Source organism: Cavia porcellus, unplaced genomic scaffold (assembly GCF_034190915.1).
Source record: "Cavia porcellus strain 051 isolate PalLab524CR breed Dunkin Hartley unplaced genomic scaffold, mCavPor4.1 scaffold_24, whole genome shotgun sequence".
Classification (NCBI taxonomy): domain Eukaryota; kingdom Metazoa; phylum Chordata; class Mammalia; order Rodentia; family Caviidae; genus Cavia; species Cavia porcellus.
Window position 1 is genome coordinate 31,236,304 of NW_026947507.1, and position 20,552 is coordinate 31,256,855.

Sequence of the window (20,552 nt, forward strand, 5' to 3'; positions counted from 1 at the left end):
GACTACGAAGGATACATGTCCTGTGTCAGATTCAGTGTTCAAAATGGGGCCAAGGCTTTGCAGGTAGCCATTCTCTTCTCCTCTACTCTATATTCTGGGACCTCTAGTTTACCAATGACTCTCAACAGTTAAAAATAACTATGTGCACTGTCAAGCATGAGGTCGTGAGTTCGATTCCTGGCACCAATAAAAAAAATATGTACACATACCTACAGAGAGAAACATAAATGGACATGGATATATAATATACAAAATTCAATGCATTGTATGGATGAGAACCTAAGAACATTGCATTTATTGAGGATAATCTCCGAGGAAGTTAGAAAATAGATTATATGAAGCAATACAATTCATCTAATATCTTGATTTTTTCTATAAAGTGTGAACTATTTTACATGTTTGCTTTTATTTTGGGATTGGTTTGTTGCTTTTTATATGTAATTAGAGTAGGTAAAATGAAAACATTAGTTTGTATATTATGAATCAAGCTGTAAGAGAGATATAATCTTTTGAGTTTGTGCTTCAATTCGTTTATGTCATTTTCTTCCTAAAGAATGAAGGTCAGACTGAGCTAAGTCTGAAGTTAACATCTTACTCTAAACTACCAAAGGACTGCTTGAAAGGGATGCAAACAAGGGCAATGAACTTTATATAATTTGTGCTTAAGAGCCATGTCCCTGGATACCAGTATGTAACTTATTCATCCTTTTGCATAACTACAGCTTTACATATATATGGATGCCTCAATCTCCAAAGGGAAGTGTAGAAACAGCAATTTAAATAATGAATCAGTCCAGATCTGCTTTTTCATTTAAATTAAATGCAGAGCTAGAGTGAACAGAGAGAACATTACTTGAGAATAAACATGATGGGATCCAGAATGAGCAAAGATGAAAAGCAAGCAAGAATATTCCAGTAGGCATCCGACTGGGGGCTAGACATTGTGATTCTTCATTAATTTTGTAAATTATGGAGACAGAGAATAACATTCGCTGGTACTCTCTGACAGCTTTGATTTAAAATGATCCGCAAATGATGTATAGATGTCCAAAATTATATAAAGTGCCTTTGGGATATGCATTATGTTTTTTCACTGAAGTGGTGGCCTGAATGTCAAAAGGTGACACCTTGTTCCTCTAGGTCCCAGAGTAGTCAATGCCAGAAGTAAGAATGGAGGCCTTTTCCTTGTCCTTTGCTTTGTCCACTAAGTAGATGCTGTCTACTATTTAGAGCAGCTAAATGACCCTTGGGCTCCATGAGTCTCTGAATTTCTTGTCTTATGTCCCAGGGAATCAGGAATTATTTCATTTCAATTGTATAATTCTTCATTTATTCCCAGCCTTTCTATATACAAAATTTCCATTTCAGCTTTGCCAAACATAATATTTCAATTTGATGGCAACCGTCTAGGGTAATAACATATCCATGTCTCTTGCATTACCAACCATCTCTTGTTTTGGTGTAATAATTGAAACATGACACTTAAAGGAACTTTAAGTCTTTATCTTACCCTCAACTTCTGTAGAATCATCCCTTAAATACAACATTGACCTCTCTTTATTTCAATACCAGTAATAATTTACAACCCTATCAGGAAATCTTTTTTTTTCCCCATTAACTTTTTATAAATCAAATAGAAAGGAAACAAGCACAACTATCTTTTAATATATTCATTGTCCACAGTAATAAATAGGTTCCTACCATGTAATAGGTATCAGCTCTCTTTTAATTAGTGAAATGTCCTAATATTTTTTTAAATTCTTTTGGTTGATCATAAATATTGAACCACAATGCTGTATTTCAACATCATTTTTATTAGCACTTATGTATAAACAGTGAGTGTTAGATTCCAAGGCAGAGGTAGCTTCCTGGCAGCCAATGGATGTGTTTTATTTAACCCATCTGGTTATAACTAAAATATTAGTTACCAACATTTAAATGCATAAACATTTCACGCAAAACTTTTCACACTTAAATCTGTTGAGCAAACATAGTACATGAGTTCTTATTTGACAGTCACCCATAGGCTCAGTGGTGACTAGCCAATGAAAACACAGTTAGCACTCCAGTTCTTCCCATTTTTCATCCCCTGCTCTCTTTCGGATCCTCTGAGCTCATGCCATCTTCATTCATCTATGGCCTGTTGAAGGGATCTTAATTTGAGTCCTACATGTGTAGCACATTCTCTTCCTCCTTCCAGATTTATGGACTTTGAAAACAGAAATATTATTTTATATTCTCATTTCTTGAAACTCTCCTCATTTCCTCTTTACCAAGCATAGGGAACCGAAATAACACTTAAGAAGTGGTATCTGGAATGCCTTTGCAGACTGTGAGGTGATGCAACCTATGCAGATGCGGGACATTTTTAAACTGTTCTAGATGATTTGTTTTGATGGCACCAGGATTCATCAACACTTTTCTTTGGTTAGTTTTTAAGTGGCTATAAAGAGTACCAGGTGCAGCATTAGGTTAGAATATATTTTAAGTACATCCAATTAATTGCTCTCAATTCAGTAATTCCATTACAGTTTATAACATTCTAAAGACCAAGCCCATGAAACAATTAATTTAGCTAATGATTCTGAACTTCTACATTAGCCAATAGAGTCAGAAATTTCTGTTTAAACAAAGTAACTTTGGTAGTAGAAAGGTGCAGATCTTCAGAGTCTGATGAAGCTTTAGGCTTAACAGTCTCTAAAGATACCAGTAAAGACTTACTTCATTAATTGCTGTTACTATGTCAAAATCTACAGTTAGCAAATGCATCAAGGTATCCTACGATTTTCAGAAGAAAATCTTTAAAGTCCAAATAAAATCAAGGGCTTACTCAAGGAAAAACAACTTTCATCATCTTTAAGTCAGTAGTTCAGCTATTTTTACAGCGTTCGATGAAAGTCTCATTAATTTACTCAGGATCAGAAGTAATTCTCAGAGCTCAGAAAAGTTGAACAATACAAATAGAGAAAGTTCAGTGACTATTCAGTGAAATTTGGTAAGGTACACAGTATTCATGAGAAAACATGAATTAACCTCTTAATCTGAAAGTGCAGAATTTCATGAGTTATTTGAATCATTCTGGAAAGAGAGCAATCAGGCATCAGTATGAAAGTAAGTTTATAAGGACCACAAGTACGATTGATTTATATCTTTTCCTAAAATATTCCTTTATATAACTTTCTATATAAAGATGATTTGACAAATTTATAATATAAAGTATGCAATACCATGCATCACTTTATTCTTTCCCTCCATTAATTAATTCAATCTTCATTAAACCTCATTTTATGTAGGGATATGTCCAGCCCATTTGATGAGAAAAATGAGACAGCATCACAAATTCTCTTGATGTCACACACACCAGAGAGTCTTGATTCTGACCTCATGCTTATGGGCACATTGTGTTATGCTTCTGCTCAGTGACAAGTTTTCTTTAAGCACCGAAACATTAGTTTTTACTTAAACCATTTCGGGTAGAAATCTTTCCAAAAATTATTTTCTTTCCAAAATTATACTTTTCTGAATATACCTTCTTAAACATGAATATTTTACCTGATATCATTTACTAACAAAACTTATAATAATATAAAGACATCATTTAGTTTGCAAGCTAAAAACATTAACTTCAGTTGTTTAAAGCACATATAAAGCTTTTGTCTTCATTCTGGTTTCCCCGGACTTCTGCATTTTGAAACCCTTTTCGTGTGTCTGCATTTTGTTGTTTCTCCTTTTTCCCTTTTGTCAGAGCACCAGCCAACATACTTCTCTTTCTCCAACAACCTAATCCAATAAACCTTAACCTTAAACAATGAGATCAGAGATTATAGAATTGGCACTACAAAACTTCGAGGTAATTCGAGATGTGCTTCCTAGAGGCTCTGTTTTGATAATGGGCAGCAAAACTTTCACTGAACATGGATTGTGACCTCATCCTAGTATTCTTTTTTGCATTCTCCTTAATTCTCCACTTTACTCATGAAGCTTGGGGTTATATGATAAGAAACTCTCAACACACGAAAATTTTGAAATCTCCAGGCTGTTCCTCTATCAGTGGAACTCAGTTCTCGGTAATAGCTTTATAGTTCCATTTCTTCTTAAATACTGTAAACAAACTTGCAGGCAATGAACACCCCTGTATAATTCAGATAAAACTTTCCTTAAAGTTCTTGATAAAAAACTTAACCATACATAATTTACAATATATACACATTCTCTTGTTTTCTTGTGCTAAGTTTCAATTCTATTATTATAGGAGCCCTTTATACAGGAAGTATACGTGATTTTAGGAAATGATTTTGTTTTCCAGCTGGCACTCTTCAGATGAGTCAGATAAGTCTTTTGCAACAATTTTTCCACCTGGCACTATCTACACTTACATAATGTCACTTTCTCTGTGATTCCTTCATTGAGAAGCTACTTGACTGATTCCGTGAGAAAGGGGAACACAAGGGTAAACTGCAGAATAGCACAAAGAAAGATGATCTGTTTTTTTTTTAAAAAAAAACTGTATTAACACATTTAAGATATTAAGCTTTCCACTAAAATTATTGGGTTTTTAAAATTTGTTTTGGTGCCTTAACACATTGGTACTCTCAGAAACTAAAACTGATACATCAATTAAAAATAATGTTACAGCACATCTAAGTCAAATCATTATGAGATGGAAATCATTGGTGTCTCATGTTTAATTCTAATAGATACTTGGGATTTCTCACATGGATTTATCTTTGTCTTTAAATGAAATAACACTAGGTCAATTGGGTTTTGATGTTTCAAAGATGTATTTAATCATCTAGAATCAGTGTTCTACAACTGCTTGTTCAAAATAGAAGTATCATTTTCTGAGAAACCAAACAGCTTATTGTTTTCTCAAGATTCCATTCATAAATATGGTAGCCATCGAGGTAGATGTGGTTTCACACCACCAGCAAACTACCTTCTTAATAATTGTCTGGGAGGACTCCAGTGATACCTTATTCGCTGATTCAACTTACTACAGTAAATGCCTGCCATATGCCAGTAACATTTAGTAATGAACAAAGTAGAACAAAATTCTTGCTTTCAGAGAGAATATAGTGAATTGTGGAAGGACTGAAAAGGATGCATGAATGTAGCTCCAGAGGGAATGGTACAAAGAAGTCCAAGAGTGAACTGGACACCAAGATCTTTCAGCATTGTCAGAGGAAACCTAACTAAAGATATGAAAATAAAGCAACCCCAAAATAGCTATAAACCACAGGAAAATGACCACATAGGAAGTGTTCATTTTTGTTCCCCTATGCTAATCTAGAAGGCGTTTCTCAGCAGTTGGAATAACTGGGAATATGGAACAGAATTTGATCAAAATCGTCACAAAGTAATTTTAATTAAACAACCCCTGAATGATTTGTTGGTTGAAATTGCTAAATCAAACATTTCTCTGTTCTTTTTTTTTTTACTAAATTCATTATATACTACTTTAGCTGTTTCTCTCTTTAAAACCAATACTTGAAGAATATAACCTCACTTGTCAGTAAGAATGTAACCTCGTTCTACTACTCTAGATATGAAAACAAACACTTAACCTGCATTAGCCTTGCTATTGAAGTCTGTAACCAGCTAAAGAACCACCCTTTAAAAATTCATTTTGATTTTAGCAAGGCCAGGGACATACAAAATGAGGTGCTTTTATGTATTATATACTCTGATTTTTTTGAAACACAAACTTTGTTGAAGTGATGGAATCAATATTCCAGTGATCCCTGTGAAAAGCAGAAAAGCATCCAATTATGCTGTGCAGGAGCACACACACCAGGTACACAAAGATTTCCCCAAAGCATCGTCTTATGATTGAGTTTTAAATTACTTTCATATCTAAATTTTCTTCATGTTAAATATTTTTCTCTCTCAGTTGTAGGAATATTTTTCTTAATTTGTTATTTCATATCTCAAGTCTTGGCATCAAATTCAAGAAGGCGATTTAAATTTCTGGTTGAGCTTTTTTAAAAAGTAAGACACTGGAAATCAACATGACTTTTTAAAAGCAAATATTTTAGATCTAATCAAATTCCTTTTCTATAGAGCTGACAAGCAAAAGAGGCACAAAGAGAGCTTCCAGACGATCTCTCTGAACTGGTGGTCTTTAGCTTCTTTGACCACGCATCAGTATGCTAACATAATGTTATTGACATTATAGAACAGTAAGAGACTGAAATATTTTACTCCAAAAGAAAATCTCTCACACGTCAACTTCCTTTTGGTCTCCTATTTCTTTCTAAGTGGTACCAGCAATAGCTACTTTTCTCTTGCATACCATGTGGATATTCTATACCACCCCTCACACCATCAGATGCATGCTCCCAGAATGTTTAGGCCAAATCAGCTACAAGAGCTGCCACACATAGAGCAAACCTGCCCTTGTCAAATACCCAGCATGTTAGATGGTGAAAAATGTGCAGAAAGGGGGAGCAGGTGGAGAGATGCTGAGCAATGTGTGCTCAGTTCTTTCCTCCTACTAACTGGGGAAGGACTGGGAGAGGCTGTTACCTCCCTATGGCGGAGTTCCCTCCACATAAGGGCAGAACGAGAAAAATGAGAAAGAAAAGGGGGTTATCTGGGAACAAGACAGTGCCCCTATTAGAAGGATCTCCCTTCAGGAGACTCTACTCCCCTTCAATAACAGACAGCCCTCGACTCAGGCTGCAGTAAATGTTTTTTAAGTCATCTTTCATCTGAAATGTAAGGAACACAGCTAAATAGTAAGAAGAAATAATTATTTGAACCATAAAGCAATGAATGGTGGTGTAAGAATCAAAAGACCAAGTTTTAATTCTGGTTCTCAAATTGAATTACTCAAATCCTTGCCCCAGTTTTATCTGGAAAAGAAGGAGACTGGATAGGTTTATTGCAAAGTCTCTTCTAACTTAAAACTGATTTAATGAAAAAGAAAAGTGAGGAATTCACTTAAGAAAGAAAGAGAACAAAAGAAAGATAGAAAGAAAAGAAAAGAAAAAACAAAGAGGAAATCTACATCTAATATATTTTAAAAGTTCAGAAAAAAAGGGTGTAGAAGGAATTCTGCCTGTCTGCGCTGGGTCAGACTGCATAGGACAGGATGCTAAGTCAGCAGGGGGCTGAGGTCTGAGTTCTAAAAAGACAATGTATGTGCTTGCTTAACTTTCCCATTACTGCCAGGCATGACAGTGCAGGTGTGGAATTCCAGAACTCTGGAGATCAAGGTAGCAGGATTGCGACAAGTGTGAGGCCAGCCTGGACTAGTTGGTGAGTTCAAGGCCAGCTGACCTACAAAGCCAGACCCTGTCTCAAAAAAAAAAAAAAAAAAGAAAGAAAGAAAGAAAGAAAGAAAGAAAGTTTTGTACCTTATCTGTATTTAAGGAAGAAAGGAAAATGAAGATTCGAGACTAACAGCATTAATTTTGAGTATGGAAGAAAAAAACAGCAGAGAAAGAAGGAGGAGAAAAAGGAGAAAAGAAAGACAAGAAAGAGGAGGGCCTGAGGACAGATATTTGGAAGGGGACATCCAGAAAGGTGACCGGAAGCCAGTGCAAGCAATCAGCCTACGCATCTATCTTTCTCTTCTAAGCTGTGAGGCTATGATTAAAGGCTAAGGTAGAGCAAATTCAAGTGATTCTTGACAGCAAAGCTGTGCTGCAGCCCCGAGGCATACATGAAAGCCTTGACCCTAAGAAAAGATGAGCTGAAAGCCAGCTTCTGCTTGGCAGTCACAGATTTAAAGGTTAAGCAAGTCAGCTTGAGCCCAAAAGAATATATTCCATTTTCTTTAAGGCCAAGGTGTCTGGAAATGTAGAGCTGGTTTGATACAAAGTTGATACTATTATTAAGTATCTTTATTAATAAACAAAGCTAACAAATGTTGGAGCCAGATGCTTCTTTGCATTGCAGAAATGGCTTATTCCTTGAATTACTAATGAGCTGGTGCTTGGTTCTGCTCATATGCAAAACAGCACAAATACCCAGCTCTGTCTGAAGGGTCACACCAAGAGGTCCAAGAAATGCTTAGTTACCATTCGCCTTCTTCACTCAATCAACAAATATTTACTAATTATTCCCCAAATGGAGCATCTACTATGAATGTCTACTGTGTTCTAGTCACCAGCATAGGCACTGACATTAGTGTAGTGAGTAAGACAAAACTCTTCTGACCTCAGAGAATTTGTATGCTGGCCAGGTAGGGAAGGAGGTAGGGAGTTTGAAAATGTGTTGGTTGTAGTTACTTGAAATAGAGTTGAAAATGGAATGAAGGATAATTCTAATGACTGCAGGCAGGGCTAACATAATTCCAACTATTAAATTATAATTCAAGGCAAATTTGTGGGAACTCTTAGGTGAAGAAAACTTCAATTTCCTAGCTGCCTCTCTGTTCCATTAGGGGAATATCTTAGCGAAGAAAATTAAGACGAAAAGGTTGTTGAATGAGTGTAGGGAATCAGGGCTAGAAAGATGCACAAAGATAACTTGTTCAAATTGGCTGAGAAAAATTACTGTGTCTGTGGAGAGCTGCTCAGTCCCATAGGCAATTTACTATAGGAAATAGATAAGTAATATAAGTGAATAAAGCAGTCTAGTTTCATGATGATAAACAGCCAGTAACATAGTCCTGGGATAAGGCAAGGCATGGTGAGGACTATGGCATTCTGACATGGACATGCCCACTAGTCTAACGGCAGTCATAGCTACTCAGTTTTATAGTAGATCCATGATGGCCAAATCGATTACTTTTTCAAAGGAAGGCCAAATTTTATATTTACTGTAATCTCATTCAATTTTTAAAATACTAATATTCTATTCAGATATAAGTAGTATTCAGAAAAAACAAAAATCAAAAAACAAAAAAGGTCTGAAGACTAGATGCAGCCCACAAGTCAGGAGAATATAATCACTGTAGGGTGGAAGAGTCCGTGTCTCTCTGCCAGTAGGTGCCTACTGGGGTACAGTGTAATGCAGTGTGAAGAACTGACTTTAAACCCCTCATACACTTGCTCTGTGGCTCTAGGTGAATCCTCCAGCCTGAGACAGTTCCCTCTCCTATCGGTAAGAGGAAGAATGTGGAAAGATGACAATAGCCTCTACTCTGCCAACTTTTGAGACTGTATTGAAAAATGAAATGAAGTTAAAGCTACTTTGTAAACGGTGAAGTCTTATATCGTGATAGTATTGTCCCTCCTGAGCCTTTGGTATCAATGCTGTGATTTTCTATTCTTAGTAAATCAGTATCTAATAGTGATCTATTAACTTACTGGTATTGTTTTCTTAGCTTCAGCAAATGTATTGTGATAATATAAAAATATTTACGTTAGAAGAAACTGGGTGATAGGCGTATATGATCTTTATTTTCTTTAGAAATGTTCTATTAACATGAAGTTAATTAAAAATTAAAAGTTTATTTCAGGGACCGGGGATTTTAGCTCAGCGGCATAAGTGCCTGTCTTGCAAGCAGGCAGTAGTGAGTACCGATAAAAAGGAAAAAGACAAAAAAAAAAAAACTTTGTTTCAAACACGTTGGGCTGTGGATGTAGCTCAGTAATAAAGCATGCACAGTGCCCTAGGTTTGATCCAAAAAAAATATGTTCTGACCAAAAAAATGATTAAAATATTAAATAACAAAATAAAAAAAAAAGATAAAAACTTACACAATCTGAAAAGTCTAGTGAGGGATAAATAAAGGCTGACCCAGAGACTTGACTTTCTGTTCTTATTCCACTCTTCTTAGCCTCTGAAACTCTGAAGTCCTTGACCTATAAAGAAATCTAACTTTTTATTTTATAAATAACTAGAGAATCTAAGACTCAAAAACTATCACTGTCTTGTCTAAATTCGTACACAGCACAAAACCTAACATTTCTTTTGTGTTTTGTTTGTTGCTTCTAACTAGCTGCACATTTTATTTAGATAATGCCTTCTTTATTCTCCAAAATAGATTCTTCGGTATTAGTAAATACCGTGATTTCACCCAAATAGCTCCAAAATATGATTGACCCATATATGGTAGCACAAAGTAGACAGAAAGTCCACTTCCTTTGAGAAATAGAGTCACTGGCATCCAGATTAGTTCCGACTTCTTAAAGGTCTGTTTCCTAACTTTAAAAGGTGTTTTATGGAAATGTGGTATGTTGCTGAGAGCGTCGATTTATAAGTTAAAGGATTTAATACAAATTATAGCTGTACGTTCTACACTCTTGTCTTGATTCTATGAGAAATGCTGTTCTTTAGGATTAAATCAGAAATTGTTCATGATTCCTTTCTAGGCATCCTTCTCAAATAAGTGCGTCTTGTCCTGCTTGTCATATAGTCCATAAGTATCTTAGCTTTCCCATCACTGGATACAATCGCTGACCCCTGCAACTCAAAGGAGAGGTTTGATTGGCTCACATTTTAAGGAGATTCAGTCCATCGCTTCATGGCAAAAACAACGTAGCGAAAGGGTATGATAACCCAAAGCTGCTTAGTTAATGTCAACCAAGAAAAAGAAAGAAAGAGTGCCAGAGAGGAAACAGGCAGAGACCATCCATAAACTTCTAAGGTTAGCATTCTGTGGTCCATGGAGACATGCCCAGAAGTGAGCTCCACCAATCTCTGGGACATATTCCAAAGCCAGCCAAGTTAACACTCTACTGTAACCTCCACACTGGATGGTCACTCTTTGAATTATTCATAGATTTTAAATGATGGTTTCTGCCTCCACCAGACATAAACCTCCCAAAAATCTCTGCTCTTTAATGGAGCTGGTGAGTCCAGCCATTAGGTATTAATGAACCAGACTAAAGAATATAAATGCCACTGGAACAAAAATTTCATTTGTTGTGAGCTTTCACAATCAGTGGCACAGGGTGCTGTGTTACTTTGGGCTGCATATACGGGAGCTATCACCATCTGCAGATTTAGGTTGTCTGCACTCACAAAAGCTAATCCTCGTAGTACTTCTCAACTTGGTTATTACAGAGGCAGTTCCTTTACTCCTGATATGTGTCCCTCTGGTCCCAATTCATTTCCATAATCTTAAAGCCATGAAATTTAAAAAAAGCAAAGGGCATCCCTGTCACACAGTATGTCTCCACTCAGGGTTCATCTCTGATGAATCGCAGTATGAAACTATGCTGCAAACAAAACTCATATGTAGTTCAAGCCACAGAAAAGCATAGCTCTATTTACTTAAAAAAAAAAAAACCATTTTACAAAAAGAAAACCCAAACTCCCATTGAGAACTGCTTTATGGTGATTTTTCGGAAGCAGAACATCAAATTGTAAACGTTGAGCAGTATCACATAGAGGTGCTTGCTGGGCGAAGGAAGCAAACCTGTTCAATAATGTAGGTTTTCAATTGCAGGCTTTGTCTTTGAGGCTTGTTACTTTATGAATAAATCTGTCCTTTTTCCTGCCAGGATAATTGCAGTTGAGGGCACATGTGCTAACATGTTTTGTTTTCTATGTAACTAATAACTAGCTTTGTTGTAGATAATCCTTATTTAGCCTCATTATTTAAGAAGATGCAATAGACATCAGTAATATTCCTCAGGGAGAAACTATGCGTGAGACTGCTAAGAAAATCAACATAATATAGTAAGGTACGTTTTCCTTAGCAGAATAAATGCTCAGAGAGTAGGAAAGAACTCCTGGATTCCTTTTGGGCATATGCGGGTTTAGAGGAGGGAGGTTCAGATTCAAATCAAACCCATGTTTCCCTTCTTCTCCCTGTCATCTTGTCCACCTAGATTTTCCCATCTCTTTTCTAACAAGGTCCGTGACAAAAACTGTAAACCAAATTAACACTGCCTTGCTTTAGGGTTAGTTTCTTTTAGCCTAATTTGGTATTTACAATTTGGTTTGCAATCTTGACATACTAAAGAAAGTCCTTCATTGCCGTGGATTTCTTCACGCAACTGTCCTGCGTTGTCAAGGCAACCAATACTGCTTTTTCCCCTCTAGAAAACCATATTCAGTGTTGCAAACCTGCAATCACCATCATCTCTTATAACACTCAGGGTCAAACACATCTGTTATATGCACAAAGCTGTTACCTTTTTTTATGAGATATCCTGTCTGACACTGAAAGCATTTGACTTGAGAGATAATGTGGATATTAAAGTATTAAATGTAAAGTAATCCCATAGCATTTATGTCCTGCCACTATATTCCCAGGTAATGCCAGGCTGTCTACTGGAAGCAGTTACATTTTTTGAAGCTGCAGTAACAATGTTGGCATATTCTGACTCATTTCTATAAATTAATTGCAATCAACAGTTTTCTCATAGCTTATGAAATTAAATCTCTGAAAATACAAACTATTTCCTGGGATTAATATCATCCACCAGTTATATATTTTTTAAGTCCAGGCCCAGTGCTGAGAGTTCTTCCCATGTCAGTCAGGTTACTTTACAAATCTCTGAGATGCTAAAATATCACACTAGAACTCTTTGGCTGATGTCATGGGAAGAAAATGTTTCCCAGCGGTCTGGAACTGCAGAGTGATTGTTTTAATGGAAAGTCTTGATGAAAGGATAGTAAGAAATATATACTGAGACTTTTGCTGGATCACTATTAACAGAAATTCTGTTTTTTGTTAAGATTCTCATTGAGGTTTGACAATTTAATGATTTTTTTAGAACTAACTGGGCAGAACACCCCACAGGCTGCACTTACCTAACATAGTAATTTCAAATAATTCTTAGTCACTGAAGGATGTTGGCTTGAGTTTCCAGTTAGTTTTTCAAATATTTATAACACTTCTTTCCCTTTACATTTTTGTTTGGAATCTGAATGCATAAAAGTTAATAGTGTTTCATTTCACAATTTCCTAAGGTATCAGTGCAAATATATGGCTTTAAATGAAGTTTCTGTATGAGACCTAATGTTTCAGATTATTTTCTTGTTACCTATTTATTAGAGAAAATGTATGTCAGCTCCTATCAGCTACCATTCTTATTTCAATAAACCAAAAATTTTTAGCCACATAATAGTACAAATTATTATATCTACTTTTGAAAACTTGGCATTATTTTCTTTCCATTATTAAGATTTGACAGATCAGGCATTTGAATGTCAGGCAGTCTAAAGAAGCTTTCTCAGCCTCGCTTGTTACACCCTTCAGAAGTTATTAGCTCTCCATCACAATGCACAATAGATTTAAGCCTGTTTACCAAAGAAATGCATGCCAAAAAGTTAGGGTGAAGAAAATTGGAAAAATAGTTAAATAAATTTAAAAGGCAAACATAACTAAGATAGGCACCACAGGTCCTGTGCATAGTTAGAGTTAATTTGCTTCTAAAAAAATTGTAGTAAATCAAAGAGGGGAACACAGTAAATTAAATGATTTATACTATATAAATACAAATGATTTTTTAAAAAGTACCCAGGATATCTGGTCTAGGTCCTAAGGAAATAGTCCTCCTGGGATAGCATTAAGTAAATTCAGTGAATGGTACAGATCTTCTACAAGAACTATACATCATGATACACTGTGTCAGTGGCCACAGTAATCAGCCAGAAGTTATTGATTGATTGCTAGCACCACACATTGTGCTGGTGTGTACTACACGTAATCTCACTTAATCCACCCAAGAATTTCTTTTCAGAGTGTCAAAAATGAGAACAATGAGGCCGAAAAAAGTTACACAAATGTCTAAGGTTTCCTTGGTTTTGACATGATGAGGCTAAACTCAAGTTGAAGGCCATGCTGTGTCCAAGGTGATCACTGCGAGCACCACTGGACACTGTGTGATCAATTAATTGTCCAGGTGATTGAGTCAGGTGCAGAATTCAAAAACAGAGCAAACTTAACTAACCCGGTAGCTGAGGGACAGGGAGAAAAGCCATGTGCTGAGGTGAGTTTATTGAGCTGCAACTAGGGCTCAGGAAGCAGGGGTGAGGTGAGAGAAGAGCAGTAACTCTCTGGAGGAAAACAAGAGAAAACCTGTAGGACTTTGAGGTAGGCAAGGAATATTTAGATATTATAGGAAAAAATTCCCAGTGGTGTATGGTAAGATAGATTTCGTTTCAACCATATGGCAATGCAAACCAACCCTTAAGAATGAAATACAATGCTGAGCATAGTGGTACACATCTTTAGTGCCAGCTGCTTGGAAGACTGAGGCAGGAGGATTGCAAGTTTGAATCCAGCCTGGATAACTAAGCGAGACCCTGAAATAAATAAACAAATGGCTGGGGACCTAGCTCCGTAGTAAAGCACCCTTAGGTTTGATTCCCAGTACTGCGAAACATGAAATACATTGATGCTCAAGATATATTGCTAAATTCAAAAAACTGATAAAATTGAACTATGTTAGTGCAGTGCCTTTTTTAATTTAAAAAGAAATCTGTAATTCACATTGTACTGGAGGTTCAAGGTAGTTCAATAAAGCAAGAAGAAAATAAAATAAAAATTCAGATCAGAAAGAATTAAGTAAAATTATATTTATTCATGGATTACATGATTATGGAGAAAATTTGATGAACTCTACCAAAACGTTCCTAGGACTAATAAGTAAATTTAGCAAGAGAGTAGGATATAAGCTCAACATATAAAATGAGATGCATTTCTATATACAAGAATCAAACTATTGTAAAGTAGAATTTTAAAATACCACTTTTGGTAGCACTCAAATTATTAAATATTTACAGATAAATATGGCAAGAGATGTATAGAACCTGTATATTGAAACTACTAAAACATTACTGATAGAAAATAAAGACCTATATGAATGGGAGGCTATCCTACATTCATAAGTTGGACAAATCAATATGTGAAGAAGTCAAATTCTCCCCCTGAACAGACCTACAGACACAATACAATACTGTTAAAATTCCCAGCAGATATTTTTAAATAAATCTCAAAGCTAATTATAAAACTCAAATGAAATACAAAAGAACTTTGAAAATAAAGAACAAAACTGAAGGAATAACAATGCTCAACTGAAATATATGAAGCTACAAGAAATAAAGTTTACAGTATAAATGTCAAAACTAATACATAATCAATGGATCCAAAGAGAGAGTATATAGTCAATTTATTTTTTATAAGGAATTAAAAATGATTCAGAAAAAATAGGATTTTTTCAATAAATATAGTATTATACATTATGATCTCTATCTCATTCCACATACAAAAATTAACGCCTAATGTAGCCTGTGAATGTAAAGGCTAAAATTATTCCAATTTCACAAGAAAACATAAGAGAATCCTCTATGATTTTGGGTTATGCAACAGTTATTAGGAGTGACATGAAAAGCAATATCCATAAAACAACAGATTCACAGTCTGGACTTTGTCAAAATTAAACACATATGTTTGCCAAATACTAAGATAATGAAATGGCGGGCTGTATTTTGAAAAAAATAATATTTCTAAATTATAGAACTGGTGAAGTACTTGTATCCCACATAAACCAAAAAAAATCTGAAATTTCCACATAAGAAAATGAACAACCACTAAAAAACTATTGACAAGAAACTTCAACAGAACCACCAATAAGTAAATATTAACAGAGCAAATGGTAAATACACTAACTAACAAAGAACTTGCTTCACACAAAAAGAAATCTGAAAATTTAACAGTAAGAAAACAAGCAAGCAATAAACAAGTATTGGCAGGAAACTTTAACTAGACACGTCACCAAAGAAGAGATACAGATGCTAAGTAATCACATAAAAGATGTCAACATAATTAGCCATTAGAGGAAAAAAATTAAGCCACAATGATATTCTACTGCACATCAAAATAGAATGGCCAGTGAAATAGCATGACTGTCATTAAAAAGAATGATCACACCAAGAGCTGGGAGAAGCTGGAACTGGAACTTTCACACATTACTAATGGAAATATAAGATCATGCAACCACTCTGGAAACCCGTATGACAGTTGCTCAAAAAGTTAAACATGCACTTTGCATAAAGTCCAAACCTCCTATCATACTTCTACCTCACTTAATCAACAGAAATAAAAACAAATCTTATTAAGAGCTGTACATGAAAGTTCATACAAGCTATATTTTCAATATGCCCAAACTAGGGGAATAAACATACATTTATGAGCAGATGAATTAATAAACTAATTGTAGCACAGCCACACAATGGAGTACTATTTAAAATTTTGAAAATAAAGGAAGTAGACATGGATACATAATATAAACAAATCTCAAAATAATGTTGCGGAAGGAAAGAATGCAGAACTATAAATACACTCTAATCCCCAGGGACATCTCCAGCTGATGGCACCCAGAGACGGGTGAGAAAGACTAGATGGGAAGGATTGCAAAGTGCATGACATGAGAAGGGCAGGTCCACCCTCTGACTGTGGTGACTGTCTCTCAGTCTATAACTCATGTCAGAATTGACAAACCTCTTCATGTCAACTAGGAGGTATGAAAATGCGTGCAGCAAATATGACAATTATGTCTCAATACAGTTGTTTTTGACAACTGTGTACACAGAAAACGGGTTAGTTGGTTCACAGTTTTTCACTTCTGCTTTCTAGCTTCGACTCTTCTTTGTTAGCTTCGAGTCCTTCTCTCGAAACACTGTCCTTGTACACATCTATAGAACTTTCCTGTTGGTACAGATGCTCTGAAAAAGGGACATGGAAGGACACTCCCGCTTGGTGGGATCAAACAACAGATAGAGCTAATTCGAGTCCTCCTGGGCTCCACTGATGGGAGGAATGGAAGGCGCAGGGCACAGATGCAGAGGGTGAGTGGGTCCTAAGAACATGACAGATGGTTTTTGGAAGGTGACCCAGGCCCTGCGTGACTCCTGGTTTTGCTTCGGTCCGTGTAGATTTTGGAGGTGGAGGACTTAACCCAGAGACGCACACATGCTACGTCCCCAACCGTGGCCCTGTCTTTAAGCAATGCCTCTCCAAGTGGCCGCTCCTTAGACCCATTTTCCAAGTTCTTCCTGGGCAATGAAGTAATGACGCACTCTGCGAGGGCAGCACTGGTTATTCCGAGGCAGGCTGCCACCTCCTGTAGGTTTGCTCTTCTCCCTCCCTTCTCTGCCCTCTTTTTAGTTGAAAGAAGCCGCCTTTCTACTGCACTAATCATCAGCCGCTCCCCCATCTCTCTACTCCAGCCTGCAAAGGCTCCGTAGAAACACAAATACAAAAGAATTAGTATCTCATTTTAAAAATGCCTGAATGCTTACATTCCAGTGTACATATAAAGAAAAATCAAAGATCTACTTTACAAATAAGATTATGGAATATTTTATCAGTCTTACTTTTGCATGTTTTATAAATTTTCAGCAATAAACAAGCAGTTGATTAAAAAAAATTCTTCCAAAATCAAAGCTGGGAGAGACATAGAAACAAGTTTTCATATTGAAAGGAAAAAAGGCTACAGTGAGAAAAAATATATGAAAAGATGTATTTGAAGGGCCAAGGATCACTGGGAATTATAATTTGGGTGGCAAAGGGACATGTTGTCCCCTTGAATAAGAAGAAAGGAAGTGAGAAGGCTGTGATGCAGCTATAAATATGTGTTTTGCCTGAGGACAGGAAGTTAAAGGAGTTTACCCCTGACGGTAGCACTGTTCTCCAAAGGAGAAGCCCTACTTAATATATTGGACGTGCTCTTAAGGCCTCAGCTCGTTTCCTCCCCAGTGCTCTCGTGGGGGCAGTGAGCTGCTCACTCTCTCGCTAGCTTCCCTCTCACAGTTACTAAGAACTATTTTTCTACAATCCTCACAATACAAATGCCTTTTCAGCTTGCTTCTAGGAGATGTGTTTAACAGCCGCTGGGTAGCCATGTTCTGGGTCTTCCACTTCAGTTACCTGCTTTCTGCAAATCCCTGCAGCTTATGTTCTGTATTCCTGAACAGTCTGGTCGTCCCGCATCTGCTCTTGTATACCTGAGTTAAAGGTTAGTCACTCTGTAGATTTGAGCCCCAAATCCACTCACCCCATCACGTGCTGAGCTCAGTAGCAGAGGGAAATCCTCCCTGAAGTCGTCACCTCCGAGCTTCTCTCCAGTTTCTCCCCACATCTTTGAATTCTCCAACCGTCTTTTTCTCAGGGGGACAGACACACTTCCCCGCACTCATCCAGAAAAGTCAGTTTACATTCATGTCCCACCACAAGTGGTCATAAAGAAATTCCTTTTGAACAATTTTTTTTCTTTTGTTTGCTTTCATTCTTTCTTTCTTTCTTTTTTTGGCGTCTTTTATTCAACTATGAGCTATGACAATGCGGCAGGCATGTTTACATCATCCAGGAAAGAGTGGCAAAGGACACAAAACAGAAACAATAAGATTCATAAACAGCAATGGCTTCACATGGGATAGATGACCCCCACATGTGTAGAACAAACACTGGTACTTTACTACATAACTGTCCCTGCCTCCACCTTGCAGATCTACTAATCTCCAAGGAACATAACATACTCTTACGGTAGCACCACTGGCGGGGACAGCTCCTGCGGTGAGGCCAGTGAGCGCTGCCCAAGCTGTGGACAGGTGGAAGTCACCATAACGAGCCCAGCTTCTTCTATCCGGGCCGGCTACTGACAGCAGCACCTTCATGGTCGCTGGGGTTCAACAAATTTCAGTAAGAAATTCTGGGGAGAGCATTCTCTGTGTCTCCCTGCACATTAAACCATCCGCATCAGCCCCAGCCCATATCCTTGCGGTTTAGCTGTCACCCTGAGGCGTTCATCAGCAAGCTCTGGCCACTCTGCCCCGTCACACTGTACCCCTCTGCCTCGAGCTCACACAATCAGTCTTCTCAGGGTCCCCGGATAATCTGCCCTACACACATCTCCATGTTCCTCCATAAAAGCCCAAGACCTCATTACCCCTTCCCCATTACCAAACTCAGCTCAAGTATTGGAAAGTTTTATGATCTTAAATAGAAAGGAGACAATGAAGTGGGAACATTAAAGATTCCTGCTTCATTTTCTGTGTGGATAATTCAGGCAGGTGTGGGAGTGCATGCCTGTAATCTCGGCACTCTGAAGGCTGAAGCAGGAGGATCACCATGAGTTTGAGGCCAGTCTGTGCTGCCTAATTGAGTTCAAGGTCAGCCACCACTAAATGGTGAGATCCTGTTTCAAAAATAATCAAAACAAAAAACAATGTGGGTAACTCGACTGTGCCTTTTTTTTTTTTAGTAACAATTTTTAGAATACTATTTAGATTGGCTTAGCATTTAATTTCTATACTCTCACTGAAACTGACAACTAAATTTGCAGTGACTGGAAAATTAATGAATAATAATTCTGATCATAGATAACCAGGAATCTAATAGGAAAAGGGACTAAGCCATTTTTATGAGGTTTCCAAATCAGGGAGAAAAAAGATAACCAACTGTTATACAGTAACTTTGGAACAGGAGTTTCTCCCAGAGTCACTGCTCACTCTTAAATGTTAGGAAGAAAACTAGAATCTGTTCTAGAATGGGCAGGCTATCACTTGTGTCTGAAGACACTGCACACAGAGAGCAGCAGACCTAAGGGACTGCCACAAGAAATGAAGCCAAAAGTCCACACAAATCACACTGCAGTCCTCAGAACTTCAGTGAGACCTGACCACCATCCCACTTCCTGGTTTTTTTTTTTTCTTTTTGTTCAAATCAACTTCCTCCTATTTGATTTGTGGATGGTGTATGAAACAGAGTCACTGTCCTTAAACAATTAAATACTAGAACAAGGTTGAACAGTAGCGTGTGAATGAGAAGGAATATTTCACATACCTTCCCACCTCTCCAGGGCCTGGGAATCAGCATTTGGCTGCAGAGTACACCCTGCCTACTGTCAACCAGGAAATCGTGCTACTTGTAGTGGGTTGCAAAGTCATCCACGGGTTTCCAAACACACTGCGTCTCTGAACCACAAGTTTCATTTCCAGCTGGTGAAGATCATGTGTAACTCCAACAGTGCCTTGACCCAGAGCTTCTCTGTTTGTGACTTTGATATATGACTATTATATCAGACCAAGAGAGAAAAGGTAAAGCAAGAGCATTTATCTTGGAAAATATCTCGGGTCTCTGAGAATCCAGTGAAAAACATGGGCTTTCCCCAGAAAAAAGTAAATACACACAATATTCTGCATACAATTTGAAGAATTTACACAGTACTGGAAACCCTAATGGAATCTGATCTTTAGAAAGAAAGAAAAAAAAAGGAAAAGAAAAACATCTTCTGTTGAGGAGAAAGTTGTTAACATAGGCTGAGTCTGTAAATGTCAAACACAAATTCAAATATAATATATTGAACTGCTTTGTCATGCTTTTCAAAGTATGGATAACCCTGATTTTAGATATATCAACTAGAACACTATGTCTGAAAGGGTTATTGCATCCTAAACATGAAAAGATATTTAGATAGATTAAAGTTATATGACAGCCTTTTTCGCTGGAGTAGTGCATAAATTTAAGAGATTAATTTCAAATTTTTATGTGGCTAAAAGACTGAAAGTTAAAAATAAGCATAACAATAAATCAGACTGCACACAGTATTCAGAGTGTTAAGGCTGGGGGGACACAGGATGTGAGAATTTTGGGGGGTCCATGGAGATAAGCACTGTTGAGGTGTTGTCCGCAGACTTACTCC

The 20,552-nt window shown here is 37.0% G+C and overlaps 1 protein-coding gene across 14 annotated transcripts in view; it reads left to right on the top strand.

Moving 5' to 3' along the window:
• Marchf1 (membrane associated ring-CH-type finger 1) overlaps positions 1-20,552 on the top strand; it is a 687,536-nt gene that overhangs the window by 638,070 nt on the left and 28,914 nt on the right. The gene's annotated exons all lie outside the window — the stretch shown is intronic.